Genomic DNA, 23,430 nt, shown 5'->3' with positions numbered 1-23,430 from the left:
AGAATGTCGTGCTCTGCGAAGAGTGCTTTAATGGTAAACAACAGGTGTTCCCAGGTTATTTCGGGAATGTCGGTGGTCTTAGCAATGCTAAATGACCTTAACTGTAATTCGTTTATCACGTCTGTCAATGAAATAAAACCCTCGTGTAGTATGTCGATGTCGAGTGGATAATTTTGAGTTTCCTTGACGTATATAACGATTAGCTTTTTCCCTTTCATGGTTTTAACCTTGCAACGACCCAGAACGGCATCGGGGAAGTCGGGAAGCAACCCGTCGCACTGGTATTGTTTCGCGCCGGCGTCAAGCGGTTGATTGTTGAGGGTGGTCAGGATAACGTGATTGTCCGCGCTACTAAGCAATGAGTCGCGGATTTCGACAATTCGTAGCCACGATTCATGCCCGGGGCTCATTAGGTTCCCGGGTTCTTCAACGACAGATAGCGTATCTTCGGAATCCAGATCAGACTCCGGTTCGTCACGTTCAAGATTCATGGGCACATCTACCGAATCTTCGATAAGTTCGAAGAGTTCGTGAGAGCCAGTAGGTTGCGTAGGAGCAACGACATCATCATTTAGATGTGACGGACCTGCTATTGGAACGAAATTTGAGGCTTCTGGATTAAGGGGGGTAGAAGAAAGGGGTGGAGGGTTAGAGGGGATGATTGGGGAAGCTAAAGGGATGGGTGATGGGTTGATCGTGGGAGCAGGCGTAATGTGTTTAGGTATAATTTTCCTACGTTTCCTTAGATTCATATGAAAGGTTGACTCGCTATCTGAAAGTTCGTCTGAAGTTCGCTTTGTGAGAGCTAGTATTGGCGGGTTGCGTGATAACGCGTCGGCGTTTAAATTCGTTGTGCCCGGCTTATATACAATCTCATAATCGAACTCCATGAGCTTTATGCGGAATTTCCAAAGGCGTGATAACGGATCCTTAACGTTATGTAACCATTTAAGCGGTTGGTGATCCGTAATGAGGTTAAACCTATGCCCGTACAAATAGGGTCGGAAGTGCATGACACTGTAAACGATAGCAAGGCATTCTTTTTCTATCGTCGAATAATTCAGCTCGGCTTTGTTTAAAAGACGCGAGGTGAATGCGACCGGCAGGTCCTTGCCTACAGGTCCTTGGCTGAGTATACCGCCTATCGCGTAACCCGAAGCGTCGGTCGTCACGTTGAACGGTTTATTAAAGTCAGGGTACTGAAGAATTAAATCGGAGCAAAGAATGGTTTTGAGCTCTTCGAAAGCTCTCGCTTGTTCTTCTCCCCAGACAAATGGCGTATTCTTCCTTAATAATTCAGTGAGAGGTTTGCTAATACTGGACAATTTTTTAATAAAGCGCCTATAATAACCGGCTAGTCTCAAGAATTGTCTAACATTTTTAACCTCTCTAGGGGTCGGGAAAAGTCTCACCGCCTCAACGGTCTTCTGGTTTGTCTTTACGCCGTCGGCGCCGATTACATGCCCCAGATACGTTACCTCGGTACGCAAGATTTGGCATTTATCGGTTTGTAGCATTAGGTTCGCGGCCCGAAGACGTTTCATTAGTCGTTCGAATTTAATTTCGTGCTCTTCTATCGAGCGGGCGTGAATAACTATATCGTCCAGATACACAAAGGCGTCCATGCCTTGTAGACCAGATAACACGTGATCCATTAAGCGTTGGAAGGTCGCGGGCGCGTTATTAAGTCCGAATGGCATTCGTGTGAACTCGTAATGTCCATTTGGGGTGGTGAAAGCCGTCTTATGGGCGTCTTCTGGGTTCATAGGAATCTGATGGAACCCAGATGTTAAGTCGAAAGTGGAGAAATATTTGGCTCCGCCCAGTTGATCCAGAATTTCCGAAATATTTGGTAGAGGATACGCGTCACCGATAGTCTGCTCATTGAGTTTGCGGAAATCAATGACTAACCGCCATCGTTTATTTCCTTCCGCGTCAGGTTTTTTAGGCACTATCCAAAGTGGCGAATTGAATGGGGACAGTGAAGGCTGCATGATGTCGTTTTTTAGCAATTCGTTTACTTGACGTTTGATTTCTTCCCGATGTACGGGTGGGTAACGGTATTGTTTCACGTGAAGCGGTGCGTGACTGTCTGTCCGAATGTCGTGGTGCATTATATGGGTGCGCGGTATCAGATCATTCTTCGTAATGAAGCGATCCTGGTTTAAATAAACTATCCGCCTGGCAGAGGCTTCTTCTAACGGGCCCATATGATCCGTTGGCAATATAGCCCAAATGCGATCGAGACGCGATTTTAGCTCTTCCTTGTTCGTGTCGATATTCAAACTCCTGATCAAGGTTGCAACTTCGTTGGTGTAGTCTTCCCTACTCGGGCTGATTCTCAAATTTTTAAGCAAGGTTGTGAGTTCGTCAGAGTATTTCTCCCTGGTTTCGAAAGGTTCTAATTCTATTGGCGAGAGGTCGTGCATATATTCTTCTTCAGACGAGTTAACAAGGGGTATGTAGGCGTACCCTTTTATATTGTCAGTGATTGTTTCACCATAGAAAACGCCTAAGGCGCAAGAGTGACGCGGGACGAAACCCGTTGCCACATTAGGATTTAAAATTGGAGCCTTAATAGGCAGAACGGTGCGTGGTGGCACTCGTATAACTTCACTCGTGATGAAGGGAATAAAAACATCGTTGAAGAAGAGGCAATTTAACTCGAAGTCTATTTTTGCACGATATTGCCGGAAAATCTCCGCGCCGATTAATCCGTCCTGGTCAATCAGCGTGAGGTCTGAAATTATATGGAAAACCACGGGGTTTCCTAGAAAGGGAAGGCATACTGTGCCGAGAGTGCTCACAAGGCTAGAAGTGATACCGCGAAGCTGGGCAACGTTCTCGAAGTTTACGGTCGATTTATCGACAACGAACCTCTCCTTGATCAGATTGGGCTCAGCCCCTGTATCCACGAGAAATTCCAGGGGGGAGGTTTCCGATACCCCTTTCACCCGGATCGTAGGAGATTTTTCGAAGGAAGGCAAGGTTAATTGTCGCACATGTCGTGGGACGTCGACGGACCTGCTTGGTCCACTTGGTTGATCATAGCTACGGCAGGGCGAGGTTGGCCGCTGGGTAAGTTGGACCGGCTCGCGGCCTGGGTAGGCTGGCCCGATGTTTCGTTTCCCGAGGTTCTTTGACGATTTTTTAGCTTGAAACACTGTTCGATGGTGTGTCCGGGATTTTTGCAATATCGACACGTTGGGGCGTTAGAATTTTGCGGCTGGGAGTTATTGTTCCTTCCGTTGCCGTTTCCTGAGTGTTGGCCCGAATGAGTACGTTCATTCGAAGCGACGTTAGAAAGGCGGTTACTTGGATCCGAAGGTTGAGGCGGCGGGCTTGTCAGACTGTTATGTTCGGGTTGACTAGAATTATTCGTGTTACTATGTCCGCGCTGGTTTTTGTTCCAGCAGTCGCTAGAGGTGTGCCCCCTTCTCTTGCAAAGATTGCACGTAGGCTTTGAATCGGGGGTTTTCCTCCAATCTGGGTCCTTTCGTGAATAAGCTTTTTCCAAACGCAACGCCAATTGACAAGCTCCTTCGAAGTTATGGAACCCTTCGATCTTCATACGCGTGACAAATTCTTCCGGGAATCCGTTTAACAGGCCCTTAACAGCCTCCTTGTCCAGGCTGTCCTTAAAATCCTGGTCGATGCGTGGAAACCCGTCGGTTTTTACGGCGTCCTCTATACCGTTGCAAATGTCCCTAATTCGCGAGATAAATTTTATAAGGTGTTCAGATTTACGCCATTTAATATTCCCTAATTCGCCGCGGTACTCATTAGCTTCCTTATTCGGTGCGAATGCGCATTTTAGCCAATCCAATAAACTCGGGATGTCGTTTACAATTCTGTCTTCGACAGCTCTAGCCGCCAAGCCTTGTAATTTACCGACGATTGCCATAGCGAGGTTAAACTCTAGTTCTGTTGCTATCATCTCGCGCACGCGCATGCACTTCCTCCCGAATTCGAAGACACTAAGGTTTGTTCCGTCATAGGGCGGAATTTGGTTTAGGACATCGGATATTTTCATCCTTGAACGATAATCCTGTGGTTCCGCCGGTTCTTGAAAGTTACAACGCCGTGGGGTAGAAGGGTCTGCTCGCGACGCCGATTCGTGAAAATTCAGATGCTGTGGAGTAGAAGGGCCCACTCGCGACGCTGGCGTTGGAAGGCTAGAACAGGACGGTAGTTGGGGGTTTCTTAGTGGCGTAAGACCGACGAGTAACGATTGGCGCATTTCGTTCGTCACGACGATTCTGCTGACGTGATTGTTCCAAATCACAACGTAGTCGTTCCTGCGACGTGATCAAGCTGTCGATTAAAACTTGAAATTTGGCGAGAGTATCTAAGGTAAACACTTGCTCTTGCGCGTTTGAAAGAGCGGCAGCAAGCGGCTCGGGTGTTGGAATCCGCGGGATTGGAGAAGACGATCGCGACGAGGCTTCTCGCGGTCCCGGCGGTCGGCGGTATCCAAGGCATCACGCCTTTCTTGCAGGGAATTTAAACGTGCGCTTAATCTATCACTGAGAGGAGCTGGAGGTTCGTTATTCATTTCGGACGAGCGTAATAATATTCTCACAAATAAATAAATAGTAATAATAAGAAAAATTGGTAAGAAGGCGGTAGTTACGCGCCGTCGAAATTTCACTCGGCAATTAGTAAATATTAACAGAGAACAGAGAAGAGTGAGTATCCCACCGCTGCCACCAATTTTTGTAACGTCCAGAGTAGCATAATCGTTATTTTGACTGTTACTGGTAGCGTATCTAGCCTTCACGTAAGGCGTTATGGGTAAATGATGAACTCTGGGCGCACAAAAATGAAGAGAGAAAGAAAAGGTAACAAATATAATACAATACCTTACCTACTCGTGGATATTGTAATGAACCCAAACAAGAAAAAAATATAAAGGTAGAAAGGGAACTCTCCTGTCGATTGCTCAGTAGACTACGGACGTGATCGCCGTAGGGAGTCCTTGGATTGGCGAGGATATGTGTGTGTGTGAGTATGTGGTCGTTAACGTGAACACCAAATTAAGTATGAGTAATAATAAAAAAACTTTAGTCAATTGAATTACACAAATTAATTCGCGTGACAAATAAAACACGATATATCTGAATGACACAAAATCGCGAACTCAATCTCGCTCTCTAAGACAAAATTTGTAATGACGATAGAAAAATGACCTAATTAGGTAACGAATCTGTAGAAAAAGCCCTCGCGTCCACTCGCTCTCAGCTTAAATAATTAGTCGAGAGGGGAGTGAGATGCCACCTCTGACCAATCAGAAGGCACGACCGCCTGAGCTGATGCGCTAGAGGAGGAGAGCAAGGATGCTGAGCTTGCACTTTCGGTATACAATCGTTTACTTATTCTAAGGCGCAATTTTTAATGAATAATAATAAAAAAAAATAATTACAAGGTAGGGTTTCGCAATAACATTGGCCAGTGTACTGATTTAATTCCTTAAAAAAAAGAAAATGGACCTCTGCAAGAAGGGAAAACAGTTACCATTTAGGAAGTAGTCCCACGACATTGCTGTGAAACGGTTAATTGTTCCCACAAGTAAAATTGTTAAACAATTTACACGTGGCCAACTGTTAATGCGATGCCAAGCCATCGCGAGGCCGGATGCGCTGATGCATAAGTTTCTTATTCCTATGGTAGCGAAATATACTAGGTGGCCCGGATGATTACGGAGGAGGAAAGGGATCCATATGTCCCCGCGGTACCGCACTGGGGACCAAGCGGCGGATGGATTTGAAAACGCACACAGGGTGTAGCGGAGAGGAGATAGGATAGCTCAAGCCAGTAGCGTGAGATCTGCTGATTTTGCGTCTGGCTGCAATTATTATCGAGTTAGCGAAGTAGGAAAGTTATTAATTGTTAATTTGGAAGAGAAGGTTGGAAAAGTAAGATATACAAAAATTCCTCTAAAAACCAATCCGCTGTCTCCAGTGTGGTCTCCGATTCATCGATGGTCATAAAATAACCCGTTATAATATATATATATATATATGTATTAAAACTAATTCGGACGTTACAGTAGCATCTTGCCTTAGGCCCAGGGTTCTCAGTAAGGTTGGGATTTTGCATAGATAGATCAGTACATTTAGTGGTTGGATTTCCCACACTGTAGTATCTATTCGGCTCTTCGGAGCAAGTTACACTTACTCTCGGCTCATCGGAGCAATTCTTAGTTCTGTGGCCTACGGAAAATTTATTATTTGTACATAGTTTAGCGTATTTTAAATAAATGATTTATTATCGATTAATTCAAGCATTATTATTTTGTTCATCAGAATTTTCCTTCCTAAAGTTCTCAGAGAACTTCACTTAATCAACTTCACACAAATGGATTTTGGATCAATATTCTAGCTTTAAGGTAGTAGTCTACTAAATCGACCGGTTTTGCAGGGTATTCTTCGGGAATTTTTTTAACTACCTAAATGAAATGCAAAAAATCTGAAAATTTTATGTTATTAACCAGTTAACTATGTCGATCATTTTGCAAAGTGCGCCCCAGTGTTTGTTGCGATAAACAAGCGATGACGGATATAGTCGTCAAACACAGAGTAAGCGGCGCTGTTGAAATATTGGTTCCAAAAGACGACTTTATTTTAGAAAATGAATGAATTTATTAGTAATATTTACATAATGGATTAACGTAAAGCTATATTTATACATAATTAATGAAAAACTTAAAAGAAATCAAATATTTGTAGAAATTAAAAATTTATAATGTTGTTTTCGTGTGATATGATCTGAAACAGGGAACGATGCACAGTGGCACTTTGCATGTTGGACACCAATACCGAGAGTCTTTTCTAATTTTGTTTTTATAACAAATAGAACATCTTCGGGATGGATTTTTTGTTGTTGAAGTATCTGGTATGTAATCCGGGAAATGTTTGTCGATCAAACGTGAAACATTGGATGTCATTGGGCGAGGTTCTGATGATTTTTGTGATTCGATGGGATACGATGCAACTGTATCCTCAATATATTCTAATAAAAAGTTTACTCTGTTTAATTTTCCACCATTTTCTTTATAAATTAAAGAAAACTTTAAATATATAATATCTAAAAGGTGGAGAAATATTTTTTTATAATATTTCTTTAACCTTTTTCTTGCTGTTGAATATGCAATAATTATGCCATCACTTACATCTACTCCACCCATTTTATTATTGTAATCGACAACTACTTCGGGTACTTTTTTTATCACGTTTCTTTTTTCTATCTCTACGATGTTATCGTTATGGACGCTACTTACAAGATAAACTTCCCTATTATCTTGCCATTTCAATAACATAATCTGGTTCTTATATTTTGCAATATCTTCGCCTTTTTTGATACGCGTTTCTCTAACTTCTTTACAAATGCCAATTCTGTTTTTTCGAATTGTGCCAACAGCGTCCGTTTTATGTGTACAATGGCCGCCACTAATGGCGTGCAAGATTTTTTTGATGCCTTTAGGAACCATACCACCCCATAGATTTTTCCCCGCCTGGACTAGTTTCTACATTGAGTGACTGGAAAGAGTATAGGAAGTGTATGATAGGCTATCCTTTTTTAAATGCCTTAAAGAGAAAGAGAGAGCCTTATACCGCGTTCAACGTGGTTTCTCCAGGCCTTCGTTTCTTATTTTCCTATCTCGGACGTCGCCATTGCTCTTCTCTCTCTAACTAATGGATTTCTATCTGCGTCTTTGTCTAAACTAATTCGACGCCACTGGGTGATTTTTTGGTGAGTCTATACCACTGGACCTATCTGTGAGTCTTGTGAGAGTACTGAAAAGTGCAGAAATGTCAGTCTGACAGCGCGGATTTTTAATCATACGAGTGTTAGTATAAATCAGGGCTCGGAAGGGTTTGCAACTTTCGGCTGATTTCCAAGCTCTATCCCCTCCACAAACTCACGTGGGCTCGCAGTCGCTGGTCGTAGCTGCGCGCCCAAGCCTAAGCCAGGTGCGGCGCACGTAATTATTATGGTTCAGATAAAACACGTGGTACCAAATTAATGTTTATCAGCAATAGTAATATTGTTTATGCTGAAAAAATTCCATATGAATAAAAATGTTACATTAGTATAAATTATGTACCATTAATAGGCTTAACGCCATTTTAAATATAGTATTACAAAATAATATAAGTCGAAAGTGTTACACTAATGTAATTATTTGATTTTAATAAACATTAAATTTATTCGATATATAAAAGAATAGTGCTATGGCCCTGCGTGTTGAATTTATAACTATTAAAAGTACGCAAATTGCAGTATTATTTTCCCTATTGCAGTTCTGCTGCTAAAAATAAATATGCGTACGAATACAATACTATTTGCCATTCCTTTCGCACGAAAGTTATACCTGTAATTATATACCTATCTACTTTAATGATGTAGACAGTTTCAATAATCAAATGACAGATTCTTAATAGATTTCCACATCACCCAGTAGCTACTTTTAAAGATGCATCTTTTTTAAGTAGTATCCCCAGTAGGTTTAATCCACTGTAATTATCAACACGAGAAATTAAAAATTAATTTGGTTTATAAGTTGCGATTGGAGGAATTATCAAAGAAGTATCTATCTCGTTGTGTTAGTCAAATATGTTCTCTTAAGAGTAGCCAAAGTGGAATCATTCATGGAAAATCGTAAATCATTTTTAATTTGTTTCAGTTTCGAAAGTGAACATATTAACGCAAATAGGTAGATTTAAACAGGAAAAATTTTGCGCCTAAAATTTCTGAAAAGACAGAATTGCTTCTTAAAGTTGCAAGTATTTCGAGCAGATTTTTGAAGTAAATATTTACAGACGGCAATGCGAGGAATAGTATTAAATACAAATCATGCCTAAACATACATTAAAATTTGCACCGAAGGAATTAATACGTCTGAGCAATTGAGAAATAGACTGTTTTAACGTTAGCAATTAATAAATTGACATTATGAAGGTGATTCGTTAAGCTATTGTTATTAAAGCTAATTCACAAGGAGAATGCATATTTTTTGTTCTATAAGAAATTTTGAAACTTTCGCTGGTTTTTAATGATAAATAAGATGCGACTTTATGAGAATGTGTACAACTGTACGCACACTACTTTAAGCAAATTCACACCTACATGTAATTTTGATTTGATATATCTAGTGAACTGCTATAAGGAATGTTACTTTCATATAGTGTTTTGAAAAGCTCTTGAGATAATCTAAAAGAATATGCAATAAAAAATAGTAGGTTATTTAAAAAATTCAAGGTGACCTTCATATGTTTTTCAAACACAATTTGAAAATCAAACTAATGATAACATTTTATGTCCCCTTTTGAACCATAAAACTTTTGTCTAAAACATTTTATGAAAAATTATTGGATTTCGAAATAATCAACTGGTAACTTTTGTAACGATCACCCTGTGTTGTTATTATACTCAGGAGGTTGACTAGAAGATTTAAATATTTTAGTATCATTTTCAGTCTCCCAATGAACTTTTTCAGTATAACAACAATGTGATTGACATTGCCAAATATCAGCAGTTGTTCAATAGATGATTATTGCCGCTTAAAGTGTCACAATAAACGGTCATTAGAACGGATTAGTCGATTAGGTCTCCGGTTGTGTGATTTTGTAATTTAGAGGTCGAAATAAGTCTTCTCTTCTTTCTTTTGTTCATCAAAAATTGATTTCTTTTGAAAGCAAGTGATATCGATTTCTTCCTTGATTTTGCTGGTTTTCTGTTGTGAATTCTCTAATTTATTGACAGTTAGAGTGATAAAATGAGTGGAAATCAAAAATATAATCAGCGTTTCAACAGTTGCTGGGAAGACAAATTCTTCGTTTATATATCCAACAAAACGGTATGTCTTATTTGCCATTATAAGTCATCCATAGTTTCTAAATTTACTATAGAAAAACATTATTTTTCAAAGCACATGTCGAAATATAATCATTCAATTTATAAAGATGGTGAAATACGAAATTTAATAGAAGAATTGAAATTAGTTCTTCAACAATATTCTGATGAACCTCCAAATTTGGATATTGCTGCCCAAACATCCTCATTTGCTCGTAAAGCTTCCTACGATATTTCTTTGCTTAATGCTCAACGTGGTAAGCCTTTTGTTGATGGCGAATTTATTAAATCGTGTCTTCTTAAAGCAGTAAATGTTTTTGGAGGATCTTTGACGGTTGATGATATTCTTCAAATTCCATTGAACGATAAAACGGTTGCTTCCAGAGTGTAAGTAATAGCTGGTTCTATTGAAGAAAAATTGAAATCTCTGCTATAGTCGTGTGTATATTTTTCATTGTGTATCGACGAAAGTACTGACAACCGTCATGTCAGTCAATTAAGTATGTTTATGCGCATTGTACAAGATGACTTTTCTTATACTGAAGAGTTATTAGATTTCTTCCTGTTATATGGTACAACGACAGGCGCAGATATTTTTAGCGCGGTAGAAAACACTTTTGAAAAATTTAATATTATTTTTTCCAAGTGTTCATGCATCGTTACGGATGGTGCACCGTCTATGGTAGGAACTAGAATAGGATTTGCTGGGCAGCTATTTCAAAGAAATATAAAGTTCCTTTAATGCATTGCATTATTCATCAAGAAGCATTATGTGGAAAAGCAATAAAGATTACTGCTGCAATGAAAATGGTCACAAAAATGATAAATTTCATTAATGGAGGAAATAGATCATTAACTCATAGTCAATTTAAATTATTTTTAGCTGAGCACGATTCACTCTATAAGGATATACTTTTATATTCTGATGTTCGTTGGCTTAGTGCAGGGCAATGTTTAGAAAGGTTTTTCGCTTTAAAGAATGAAATAATGATGTTCTTGCAAAGTATAGCAATGACATCAACAATGTATAATGAGTTCAAATCATTCTTAGAAGATATAGATTCCCTTTGTGAGCTAGCATTAATAACTGATTTAACAAATCATCTTAACACCTTGAATTATAAATTGCAAACATCAAAACAATCTATTTCTCAATTAGTCAGTCATATCGATTCCTTCATAGCGAAATTAAATATGCTTATGCATGATTTAATACATAATAGCTTTTATCACTTTCCCGCATGTAAATATTTACTGGAAGAATCTGCTCCAAATACTTGCGACTTTAAGAAACACTTCTATATCCTTCAATTGATTATTGAAGAATTCACTACTCGTTTTAAAGATTTGCAAGCTCTTAGAAAGGATTTAATTTTATATGAAAATGTCTGCTTTGTACCTATTGAGGTGCAAAATGTAACCTTACGGGAAGAACTTTGCGACTTACAAAATGATATTTCTTTGCATTATTTAAAAAATAAATTTCAGAACTCATTAGAAATTTTTAAAACCTTGCCAAAAGACAAATATCCTTTTCTAAGAAGTTTTGGGATCAGGATATTTTCTACGTTTGGATCCACCTATTTGTGTGAATGTTTGTTTTCTAAAATCAAACAAATCAAGAATGATTTACGGTCTTCCATGAATGATTCCACTTTGACTGCTCTTATGAGAACATATTTAACTAACATCGAAATAGATACTTCTTCGTTAGTTCCTCCAGTCACAACATATAAACCAAATTAAGTTTTAACTTCTGTTGTTGTCAATTACAGTGGATTAGATCTATTGGGGATACCACTTACAAAAAAAATGCATCATTAATAGTACCTCCTGGGTGATGTGGAAATCTATTAAGAATCTGTCATTTGAACCTTGAAACAGTCTACAACATTAAAGCATATATATAAGTATATAATTACAGGTATAACTTTCGTGCGAAAGGAATGGCAAATAGTATTGTATTCGTACGCATATTTATTTTTAGCAGCAGAACTACAATAGGGAAAATAATACTGCAATTTGCGTACTTTTAATAGTTATAAATTCAACACGCAGGGCCATAGCACTATTCTTTTATAGATCGAATAAATCTAATGTTTATTAAAATCAAATAATTACATTAGTGTAACACTTTCGACTTATATTATTTTGTAATACTATATTTAAAATTACGTTAAGCCTATTAATGGTACATAATTTATACTAATGTAACATTTTTATTCATATGGAATTTTTTCAGCATAAACAATATTACTATTGCTGATAAACATTAATTTGGTACCACGTGTTTCATCTGAACCATAATAATTACGTGCGCCGCACCTGGCTTAGGCTTGCGCGCGCAGCTACGACCAGCGACTGCGAGCCCACGTGAGTTTGTGGAGGGGATAGAGCTTGGAAATCAGCCGAAAGTTGCAAACCCTTCCGAGCCCTGATTTATACTAACACTCGTATGATTAAAAATCCGCGCTGTCAGACTGACATTTCTGCACTTTTCAGTACTCTCACAAGACTCACAGATAGGTCCAGTGGTATAGACTCACCAAAAAATCACCCAGTGGCGTCGAATTAGTTTAGACAAAGACGCAGATAGAAATCCATTAGTTAGAGAGAGAAGAGCAATGGCGACGTCCGAGATAGGAAAATAAGAAACGAAGGCCTGGAGAAACCACGTTGAACGCGGTATAAGGCTCTCTCTTTCTCTTTAAGGCATTTAAAAAAGGATAGCCTATCATACACTTATTCCTATACTCTTTCCAGTTACTCAATGTAGAAACTAGTCCAGGCGGGGAAAAATCTATGGGGAGGAATGTTTCCTAAACGTATCAAAAAAATCTTGCACGCCATTAGTAGCGGTCATAAAAGTAGGTATAGACGTGTCTATACCGTCGTCAAGGCACTACTGTATCTCATACAGCAAGATTGGCCGTCTCAATTTTTAAATCGATTTTTCTTCGTAAATGATACACTGCCATGATTTCAGTAAAGCTCTTCTTGAAATGGTTTGGAATAAGCTTTTATTTGAGCCCATGAACATCAAAATCGGTTCACGCAATCCAGAGATATCATACTCACTTATCTATATATATATCGAAAATAAGATTCTTCTTCATAATCTTCTCCAGTCAAAATGTATGTATGTCTTGGGCTGAAGTTAATCGCTAAAGAAAATGACGTAATTTTTACAAACGCGACGACTAAATAATCGATATAATCGATAACTAATATGGCGACAACTGTTAGCTGTCAATTGAATGTCAATTGAATTGTAAGGTTTACCGGTATAACTGTTACGTCCTGACGAAGGCTGCCTGGAGTGCCTGGTTGGATCTTCTTTGTCCCTCTGGGTGCGTTCTCATGGGCGTAAACTCACGATTTTGCCCTCTTTAGGTAAAGAGGTTTGTTGATATTTTGTAGGTTCAGGATACCGTCTTTCTCACTATGCGTGATAGGAATCGAGAAGGTAGCTGATTGATGAGATTTGTTGAAAGTTTTATGCTGATTTATTATTTGCTCGTACAATGATTTTTACACTGGTTGGTAATGCGAATATTACTAACTAATAGTAAGTTCAGTAATTGACTTTCGCTAAATTCCGCGGTTCGAAGGCGCTATACTTATTCTCCGAAGATTGAATTCCGTCGTCACGAAATTACAAGCATAGCTAAGAATACGAGCTTCTAACACAGGAGCAACAACTAAGAGCAAAATGAATGAAAGAATAGAATAGAGAATAGAGAGCGTCTAAGGGTTGTCCAGGGGTTTTAAAGGAGCATCCCTTATCTGAGAGGAAAAGAAGGGGTCCAGCGTCGCTTCTCTGGACCAATCGAATCTTGGTTTTCGGAAAGCGTTGCTCCGTTGTCATGGAGATTTTTGAACTAGGAGTAGGGAAGGCTAAGAGATGTTTTCTGGACTGAGAGTAACCTGCTTACGTCACTGGGAGATTTTTGTAGGATGTTACGTAGTTCGGAAAAGAGAAACTCACGGATTGCTCGCGGATAACCCATCTGCGCTGCAGATGGGTTTTCCCAATATTTAAGAAGGACAAAAAAAATAAGGGCTGTAGTTTTATTGCTTTGTTTGTGACGATTCAGGTTGAAAAAAGATGTTAAGACGCTTCCTATATAACGGAGGTTTCCTCTTTATATGTAGAATAATATTCTAAATGAGATCTAAAATCTAGTGGATTCAATGTCTACCAGCCATTATTAATAATTATTGTGAGTATCATATGGGCTCATAGGTGGTGCTGTTGCGGCTTAAGCCAGCAGGTAACATAACCTTAATATTTTTATAAAAATGAATTGGGTGTAATGATAGTGTAATAGTGTAATATAATCAAAACTACAGATAATTTAAGGTAGAAACATGAAGGAGTCAGCAAGATTATCAGATAAGACACATTGTATTCAAAAATATGCATAAAATTTAATATTCGGTGGTACTTTGTGGGATTTTTTTTACTGCAGGTTATATAAAATATTCCTTATATGCATATTCCTTGTATGCAGCTCTGATTTGAAGTCCTACAAATGCCAAATGCTCTAACAATTCTTGGAAATATCCTGTTATTGAAGAATGTAGATTGAGGAAGATCGTAAATGAAACAGAGAAGGATGAGGTTGTTACGTTAACTCATAATCAAGACACATGGTAGTGTCTCAACAGCAATTAACATAAACGCGTTTCAATAAAGCAAGTGCATTGTAAAAAAAGTTTGTTTTATTAAAACAAAGTTATATATAAGGCACCATTTCATAGTTTGCAGTATGATGCCAAACCAGTGCCAAATAATGTATCAAATCTTGGAAATACCCTGTTATTGGAGGATGCAGATTGAGGAAGATTTTAAATGAAACAAATAATGTAACAATTCTTGGAAATACCCTGTTATTGGAGAATGCAGATACAGGAAGATTGTAAATGAAACAAATATCATATATGCGTACAAATATTTCAGACTAAATTATAGTAATGCTTGTTTGGAAAATATGAAGCATTCCGATGAACCTTCATTTACGTAAAGTACCAGTTGACTAGTGTTTGGATTTAAGCTAATTATACAATAATAGATGTTTACAAAAGACGCAAAGACACCCAAATATTACAGATCTTTAGTCTCAAGGAACTTAAGTCACCAAGCACTAAAGAAAATGGAGATGGGGCAACATCAAATACTGGTAAGTAACTGAGATGCTTCATGTTCCTTCAAATATTTATTTTCTTTGAAGATTGAGATTGTTAAATGATGAATTTGATTTTAGGTTTACTCGTAGTGTCATCATTTATTATTTTACAGTCACTGTGCAAGTGTATTATAGCAAATAGTAATACTTGTGCTTTGACTTAAATACGTTTGGTACAATTGAATTAATAATCCAAGAAGGAAGGTTCGCATACATACTGGCTATTGGAGTTGAATCAATAATTGTACTTTTCACTCCTGCATTCTGGTACTTGAAACAGGCAAAGATGAAAGCATTGAAAGATTGGCAAAGTAAGAATAAGCCAATATTCAGAAAAACGTCGTCCATTGCACAGCCATAATTTAAGGATGAGACTCATTGGATGAAATTCTGTAAAATTGAGTTAATAACTGTTGATTGTTTTCCTCTGTTACCTATACTAGTATTCTGCGCCAAAGGCAGTATACTGGTCATTGGTATGGATGAAAAAATGCACGTTTATTCTCAATGGAAAAAAACTCAGTCTAAAAATTAGTTGTTTCGACTGCATTTTGCAGCACCAGAAATCAGACCAGTTTCAAGTGTATAGAAATTTACGAAACGAAAATTTGAGGACTTTGGCACTGGAAATGTTATAAGGACGACTCACCAATGTATCTCCCATGTCACCTTTGTCAAGAGTTAGCAGCATAAAGGTGACAATGATTGGTGCTAAAAAGAAACGGTGTATGCAAAACGACAATGCCAACTTCGGTAATATGCTTGATTGTAGCTTATTCAAAGCTTTGCGAATTGCTTGTCCAGTCTTGCCCCAGTATCAATTCAAGTAGTTGATGAAACTAGTGAAGTTTGGCAAAGTTAGATGTTGGTAAAAAGTGAAATGTTGATAAACAGAAAATGTAAATTAATTAAAATATACATTTTATTTCATTATTTTTATATGTTGAAAATATGTTTATTGATTATGATAAATTTAATCATACTTTTATTATGGTGAAACTGAAAACATTAAAAAACTAGCCTGAGCATTAATTATGAAGTTCATTTATGCAAAATGCATTACAAATATCAATAAAATCAATGTGTTGACTGTGATATTTTTTCAATATAAATATATATATTTTTATTAGTTAAGCGCTGCTGTTTCAAAAAATTAGAAGGGTGGAAATTTCCTTTAAAATCTGTAGAAATTAAAAGAATAATTTAATTTTTTAAATATTATACTCTTACAAAACGTTATGATATCCCACAAAAAACAGACTTCGCCTGTAAAAGAAGGCGACAAGTACATAAACCATCTAGCATAAATAATATAGTAAAATTATCCAATTAAAAAAAGTAATGAAATCCAAATATTAGGCAAGTATATTTTTCACCTTAGCAAAAGTTAAATTTTCGAAAAAAAAAGGAACAAAAAAGTTACTTGCCGGGCCCGTAATATGCATGCACAGTGAGAAATAGAATCGTATGTGGATCGCCTAACTTCACTTTGTATTCTAGCATGACATTTGCTATACTATGCTTTTGCTGAATCTCACACACGATTCAATTTCCCACTGTGCATGGACATTACGGGCCCGGCAAGTAACTTTTTTGTTCCTTTTTTTTCGAAAATTTAACTTTTGCTAAGGTGAAAAAATATACTTGCCTAATATTTGGATTTCACTACTTTTTTTAATTGGATAATTTTAGTATATTATTTATGCTAGATGGTTTATGTACTTGCCGCCTTTTTTTACAGGCGAAGTCTGTTTTTTGTGGGATTTTCATATACTTTTATGTTAAAGTTGTGCTAAGAACAAGTCTATTGTGCTACATTATAGCAATGTTTTGAAATATACAAGGCGGTGAGAAATACACGACTGTATCTCTTTCAAATGATTCTGTAAACAATGAAATCGATATGACTTTTTAGTAGTTTGTAAACACATGAGATGCTTATATTGCTTATAACTTGCAAGGTGTGTTGAAAGTATCCAATAGGGAACTAAGTGATATAAATGGAGTATCAAATTCTCTAATTATTCCTAACTGCTTATAGTTTGCTTTATTAAAGAGAGTTTATGAAACTATTATCAATCTGTGTACATAAAAATATGGAACACATGTTGCTCCATTTGTAAAACCTAATTCAGTGTTGCATACTCTTCTACAAATCTTCTAAGAAGTAACCAATAGTGCAACTCATGTATTCATTTATTACTAAAAATCATAAAATATTATATTATTATGCACCTTTTGAAAAAGATTTACGGCCGTATTCATAGTCGGTCCTTAAGGAGCTCCTTAAATTAAGGATGCCTTATTCCCTACGCAAAGAATGAGCCAATCACAATGGGAGTAGCGATGACCATATTGAAATCTCTCATTATGATTGGTTGATTGTTTAATGCTACAGTCTGCTCACTACTACTTTAGTATACTTTAATGTACATATTATATATGATTCTTTGCTTCCTTATTTTAAGAAAGGTCTACGGCTTCCTTGAGGATATGATTCCTTTACCTAAAACTTTTTAGGCCGTATGGTTGGTTGCATTGGTACATAGGCATAATTTGCTATAGTATATTACTTTTATTGTAACGTCTGTAACGTCTCTCTCTCTTCCTCTGGGAGCATATACTATGGCAACCAGCCGATCTCAACGAAATAGTGGGGGGGAACTAAGTCATGCGCCTTAGTTCAGCGCGCACCCCCCACTCCAAGGGTCAGAGAGTCCAGCCCTAGGTTAAGAAACGTAGCAATTAAGTTTGAAGATTCATTCTAATTATTAGCTCAAACCAATTCACACGGTTTCTTAAGTCGATTTGTATTAATTCCTTTGCACTACTTGTATCTTGTATTCTAATTAGCATTTACTTCATAACTCTACTTTTTGTAATCATTATCTTATAATTATACTATTTGATCGTTTCCAAAGTGAAATTAGTGTCCGCATTCTTTCTCATTTTCCATCCCCACCATCGTCGAGGAAGCCCTTTCTCAACAAAAAGATATATATCTCTGCATTTTTCATTCATCTAATATATCGAATCGCGACCGGTCCCGGGCAAACTAGTCAAACGTATAGTGCCCGAAACGGTAAGTCTGCGAACAGTACGGGTTTTGTATAGTAAATTCAGCCCCGTGAACTTAGACGTTACAAATTGGTGTCAGAAGTGGGATACGCGATTCGATAATTAACCAAATACTGAACGAAAAGAATGTCCAACGGTAAAGGTTTGACTGCGGTCCATTTCGACCAGTTACAAGCGGAGTTAGCAACCAGCAACCATAGGATTAGGGAATTAGAACTAGAGTTGGAAAGGAAGAAAAGTGGGTTATCACAGGACGAAGTCGAGTTGTTGCGGACCGAAAGACAGAACAGGGATAAAAAAATACGGGAACTGGAAAACAGGGTTGAGGTGTTATCCGCGGAGCGACGAAACCCTGAAGAAAAGGAAGAACTCCGGGCGAAAATCGACAGACTAGAGAGAGAAATCGGAGAAAGGGATAGGCGTGAGGAAGCTCATGAAACCACCATAAGTAGGCTCAGGGGTCTCATCGTTCAGAATGACCGTGAACGCGCGGCGGAATACAACGGAGATAGGCCAGATAGGGAAATAACCCCGCTCAGTATAAACTCCCAAGATCCGTATTTGAGCCCTTACAAGGCAATCAAGCTCGTGACTCCATTCGACGGGAAAAACAGCGCACTCCGAAAACACCTGATGAGTTGCCGACGGATCAAGTCACAGGTCGCCCCCGAAATGCACGGAGCTTTCGTAGAATTACTGGCAAACGACCTACAGGGAGTAGCGGGAAGGGTTACTTTGGGAACCCGATTTGATTCATACGAGGAGTATGAATATCACCTGAAAAGGTTATTCGGCGTAAATAAATCGGTGAATCGGTGCCTAGGAGAATTAAGCATTATGAAGCAACAACCTCGCGAGAATTTACTTGATTATGTAGGCCGCTTTAAGTTAATTTCCACCGCATTAATAGAAGGGGTGGAGGACGAGTGGCAGGGCTCGCCACCGGCAGGCATTATGCGGAAACACGAGGATGACATCTTAAAGTCATTTGTTGACGGCTTACGGGATGATCTGCATTTAAGAGTGCGAATGTCTAGATACAGGGACTTAAAGGAAGCGATTTCTAACGCCGTCGAGATAGATCGTGATTTACAGCCCGAAAAGAGATCAGGGAGCGCTGAACAACGACAAACGGCAACATCACCTCAAACCGGGAGGAATAATCAAAACCCTTCACCACCTGAAGTCCGGGAAATATGTCGTTATTGCAAAAATCAGGGACACGATATATCGGTTTGTAGGAAACTCGCTTACAGGAAAACCATGCAAGGTCCTAACCCCCATGCCGTTCCTTTTCCACCCAATCGTCGAATAATCCGACTAATCATAACAACCGACCGAATCTCGCGAACCAGAGTAACCAAACGTGGAATGACGCTAACGGCCCGCGATACAATTCCTCACATCATCCCCCGGGAAACAACCGGCAGTACCCCGTAAGGTTTATGCAATCTGAACAACCAACCCTCGAAGCAAATCAAACCCCGGCGAATGAGTATCAACACCCCCCACAACCGTTAGAACGATACCCGAGCGAAAACGTCCATAATTACGCGAATAATTACAATGGTAATAATGAGCCTCAACCCGGACATTTTTTAGACCAGGACCTGCCGGGACCTTCGCCGAGCCAGAATTAAAAATCGCCACTATCAGGTTAAACTGCAACAAACACCGGAGTGTTGAGTGCATAACCGATTCATTGTTAACCCCTGCGGAATTCTTATTAGACACGGGAGCCAAAATAAGTGTTATAAAACTCCGCAAATTACCACACCATGGGTTCGATAGCTCCGAAATCTTATCATTAACAGGGATCACGGAAGGGAAGTTAGTTACTTTGGGCTCAGTTAGACTAAACCTATTTGGGACATCTGCCAAGTTCCATGTGGTTTCAGATTCTTTCCCTATTAAATACGATGGAATCCTCTGGGATGAATTCTTTGCGCACAACGAGGTGCAAATTAATTATGAGGGAAAATGCTTGAAAATGAACGGCATCACCATACCGTTTAAAATTCCAGAGGTAATCTCGCTGCCTGCTAGGACGTGTAGCCCTTTTAAATTCCGAATAGGTAACCCGGAAATAAAGAAAGGATGGGTCCCCAGGATTAATCTTCTCCAGGGGCTATACGTAGGAGAAGCTCTGGTTACTAATTCCGAAGGGTACGCCCATGTCGCTGCCCTTAATGTTAACGAAGACGATGTGTTGGCTGAAGTTCTTACTGTAGAGCTTCTTGAATATAACGGGGTGATTAGCAAAGCACCACCGTCCGCTGAATTCTCTGAATCCACTGAATTTTCTAAATCCACTGAATTTTCTAAATCCACTGAATTCTCTAATCCACTGAATTTCCTAAATCCACTGAGTTTTCTAAATCCACCGAATCTCCAGAATTTCGGGATATTAATCAAATTAGTAGTAATAAAGAATTAGGATTAGAACTAGATTTAGAGGGGTTGAATACCGAGGAGAAGGAGTATGTAGTAAACTTAGTCGCGAAACACATAGAGAATTTCAAGGTGCCGGGGAGACAATTGGGACCCGCCAACACGGCTAAATGCTCTTTCGACACCATTGATGAGATTCCTGTCCATACTAAACAGTATAGATTTCCTCCTATTCATATGACCGAGATTAACCGGCAGGTACAGGAACTATTAGATCATGATGTAATTGAACCTTCGTTCTCTCCTTACAACTCCCCGGTATGGATTGTACTGTTACGTACTGGGTAGTCGTGGCCGCCTATCGGTCGTGTTTCGCGCTGACTAGACACTACAGTCTGGGTCAGTAGAAACGCCGATTGAGCTTTGCGACTCACAGTACAATGAACTAAAGTATTACACTCCGAGCGGTAAGAATGTAATGAATTGGCAGGATTCGGGGTGAATGATAGTGTGTATAAACACACGTTGGAACAGCAGATTTGACACAAGTCTATATATTTTCAGATATTACAATTGTACTCACAGTAAACACCAAATATGCTGTATCAGCATTCGCAGGATTATTTATTGTTCGTCACAACTATTGGAGAGACTAGACTCTCCTATGGTTGTGGATTACTCGCACTTAAATTATTATAATCAGTTCGTAGTAGTTGTTGTTATCTTTCAAAACGGTACGTGTTAGGCACGACTGAAAGATACACACTCGCGATGATTTCTACACGACTTGTTTTCGGATTGAATTATACTAGACTTAACAACCAGTACACGGCGACTGGGCAAGAGATTTTAGTTAGAATACGGTGGAGTACTCTGCTCCCGTGGAACGAACACTAGAGTTACGACCTTGGAACGCGGAAGATGCGGCAGCGGCTAAGCTTGCACAGAATAAGACTCGACTCGAGGGTCGCGGAGCTCGCATATATGTAGGAGGCTTAATAGGTCATGTGTCGTCAGTATTGCCATGATCTTTCGACACATGACGACCAAAAAGTCTCCACATCCACGGCCGACGCCTAAGGATTTACGCATTTCCGGAAAGGAATTCCGGGCGTCAGCAATGTGCAATACTACCGGTATTGCACACGGACGCGTGCGATCTACTTTGGTTCGGCGAGGTGGCTGACCCCTACGTTACACCTCCCCCCTTAGATGAAACATTGTCCTGTGGAGGTCAATGTTTCCAGGATGAGAAGTATGGGTCAAGCCAACTGCCGACAATCAGAAGAATTTAATGTTTGATTAACTAAAGGGTAGCGAGTCTCGTGGTATTGCTAATGGTTCCAGGTATGGCATATTCTGCACATGTCGAATAGGTTGTTGAAACGGCATGCTGACGGTGCGTACTGGAAGCATTGGCATGCTTTCGGCGGCTATCGTTGGAGTGCTTTGAACTCTGATAGAGGTGGTTGACGTCGGGTTGGCACGCGCGGGTGTCGGGTTTCGTTTAAACCACAGGGCCGCAGCAACTAATATGATGATTATTAAAAGAGATCCAGATGAAGCATATGAGATGACGGATGCTTTGAAGGTGGTTGAATCTTGTTTCTGCAGGTCCTTTGCTTCTCGGGCTATGTCCTTGAGGGCTATGCTGTTTTTGGATAGATCCCAATCTGCCAGTGGTTTACTCTTGATAGGCTGTATTTTTATTAATTTTTCTAGGGCTGGTATGTGACCTTCGGGTAGAAGTTCAGGGAGAGGCATTGGCTCTAGGGCTTCGAAGTGGGTCACATCAGTCACCGTTAGGGTTTGCAAAGATCGTAGCTGAGTAGATGTAGTATCCGCGAAGCATCCAGCTTCTAGCTGTATAATTCCATCTCCAAGGATGGTTTCGGTTCCCCTTACATTTCCTTGGCAGATGAGGGTAATTTGTTCGGGTTTCGGTAGGGAGTATAACCAGGTTCGAGGTTGGACCAGAGGTGTCCAGAAGGGACCGGTGAAAGAGGCAACCCTGATGTCGCAACCAGTCCACTGGGTGGTGTCGTGATGCTGGAGGATGGATATCTCACATTCCTGGTTGTATGCGATCTTATGAAGAGGTGCTCCAGGAGCACAGTAGTAGGTTTTTAGGTGGTGAAGGCAATGGGATAGGGACTCGGAAGGGATATTGGAGTAAAAGCGTTGGGAGGAAGAGACGGCTAGATAGGGATGGGCAGGTTGGATAAAGGTGGTGATAGTTTGGTTGTCTGGACGAGTATGGTGGGTTGGGTAAGGATAGGTTTTATACAGGAGGTATTCTTCCTTGTTGAGGAGAGGAATCTCAATCACGACCACCAATTGTCCCTTGTAGTGGTTAACATGTAGGTGAGAGAGTTCCTGGATGTCCTCCATCATTAGTTCCTCTTCGTCGAAAGGTAGGGAAAATCCGGTCCTGTGGGTGGCTTCTTGTAAAGCCTGTTGCAACCGGGTAGGTGTTAGTATCATGGGGTGCAAGATTCCACGACGAGCAAAGAGAACGGCATCCACTAGGAATAGAATGCTGGTCCTATATTTTTCCGCGTACATTTCCATGTGTCGGACGTAATCTTGATGTACTCTCGCGTGTTTCTCTTGCTCGAGGGCGTCATTGGAGAGAGCAATAGCATCAGCCAAGGCCCTGGTTTGGTCTTGAAGTTCTTGAGTGTTATTATTTAGGCTATTGAGAGCATGGTGTAAAGCTGAGAATTCTGACTGTACCACATGCGTCTGTTTCTCTAATAGATGAGCGGTGTGTGCTCCCTTCTCTTGTAATTTTAAGATTTCGCCGGTGTAATATTCGCCGTCTTCCTCGGTCAAGGTGCCAAAAAGGGTTTTGGAAAGTCCTCCGATAAATCCTAGAGGAGCGCTTCTACGGTACCGGTTACAGTCTGTAGGACGT

General features: G+C 39.5%; 1 protein-coding gene across 2 annotated transcripts in view; it reads left to right on the top strand.

The window, feature by feature from the left end:
• The window catches only part of LOC136774364 (transmembrane and ubiquitin-like domain-containing protein 1), a 139,723-nt gene that overhangs the window by 93,654 nt on the left and 22,639 nt on the right, over positions 1 to 23,430 (top strand). The gene's annotated exons all lie outside the window — the stretch shown is intronic.

The sequence above is a fragment of the Prorops nasuta genome, unplaced genomic scaffold (genome assembly GCF_024137725.1).
Source record: "Prorops nasuta isolate Cenicafe-Biocafe unplaced genomic scaffold, Cenicafe_Pnas_1.2 PNAS00001, whole genome shotgun sequence".
Classification (NCBI taxonomy): Eukaryota; Metazoa; Arthropoda; class Insecta; order Hymenoptera; family Bethylidae; genus Prorops; species Prorops nasuta.
This window is presented reverse-complemented; position numbering and strand designations above follow the sequence as displayed.